Here is a 1671-nt window from a genome sequence, read left to right as displayed (position 1 = left end):
GAAACGGGGCGGCAGGGAGGAATGCTGCCGCCCCGAGGGGCTTAAAATCAACAGCGCGCCGGCAGGGGAAATGCGGCGGGAGGGGTGAGTACACCCTCCCCCGCCTTAAAGTGCTACCCCCGTCGGCGCCGAAGATTTTCGTGCACATCCCTAGTATCAAGGCCCATTCCATCAAGGCATATGTGTTCTCCACAGCACAACTATCAGGCATAAAAATACAGGAAATTTGTGTGGCAGCAACTTGGTCCTCACAGTAACCATTTATTCAGCATTATGCCATTGATCTCTGCAATGCAGCGCAGGCAAGCTTTGGGAGAAGTGTGTTAAAGAGGGTGTTGCAATAACAGCTTCTGGGTCTACTGCACCCACCACCATTATAGAAGCTAGTTAATCACCCAATGCTTATTAATGGCAATGGATCACAGTCCAGATAAGCAGGTTGCTTACCTGTAACTGTTGATTTGGTAGAGATCCGTTGTCATTCATAAGACCCTCCCATAACCTCCCTGCAGCAGCAGCAAATATTATAAAGAAGAGAAAAGAAAAGAAAAAACTTACTTCTGAAGAGAAACATGAATTGATCGTCATGATGTGGTGGTCATCCAGGAAAAGAGGAAATGGTGCCCACAACTGCTGGTATCAACAGAAGCATGAAGCACCTGCAAAGCAAGGAGCTACCTAATCCTTCCGCGAGGTCCCTGAGCAGGTGCAGAACCCAATGCTTATGAATGACAAGGGATCACTACTAGATCATCACTTAGAGGCAAGCAACCTGTTTTTAGTACTTGAATCAACAATGATGTAGAATAAGACATGGAAAACTCTTCTAGAACAGAAAGTCCCAGAATTGTTAAGCATGTGCTTAGCTTTGACAAGATTATGCCTATATATATATATATATATATATATATATATATATATATATATATATATTTTGCGAGGTGGAATTAGTGGTAGAAGTGAAGCATAACAACATCAATCTTGGGGCATCTTGAAAACTATTTGCAGCAAATAGCTGTGTATTGATCAGCCTCCCCTCCCTCTAAAGAGTTAACAGGGAGTGAACCTTTGTCTCGACTGACAGGCTGGTGAACTCCAGGGCAGCCAATCAGTACACCAGGCGGGTGGCACCTAGAGAGCGGTTGCTGGGAATTCTGGGAACAAGAAGGGCAGTCCGTGCTGGAGAAGCACATGTGGGAGGGCTTAATGAGGGGCATGGAGTTTTTGCTCCCTCATGGTCAAAGCCAGCATGGAGGCTTCTTACATGGAATAACTGCAGATCCTTGAGAGTCAGGATTGCAGGAAGCTTGAATCTCATCAGGTGTTGGGTGAGTTTTCAAGGGAAAGGGGATTCAACATAGGGAACAGTCAGATTTTGCATTAGAAACTTATATTGCTTTGTGTGCGTGCTTTGCGAATTCCTGATACTGTTCTATTATTGTTTAACTGCAATGTAATTAAAATACAATACACTAGCCTACGCTCAACCCACTTAAGGCATTGCAAAAGACTCTGTAAACTTTTAAGCATGCCTAAATGCCACAGCGGGGAAATGCTTGACTAACAAGCATATGGTTGCTGGTTCAAATCCCCGCTGGTACTATATTGGGCAGCAGCAATATAGGAAGATGCTGAAAGGCATCATCTCATTCTGCACAGGAGGAGGCAATG

Source organism: Hemicordylus capensis, chromosome 3 (assembly GCF_027244095.1).
Source record: "Hemicordylus capensis ecotype Gifberg chromosome 3, rHemCap1.1.pri, whole genome shotgun sequence".
Classification (NCBI taxonomy): Eukaryota; Metazoa; Chordata; class Lepidosauria; order Squamata; family Cordylidae; genus Hemicordylus; species Hemicordylus capensis.
Note: the sequence above shows the minus strand (reverse complement) of the source record.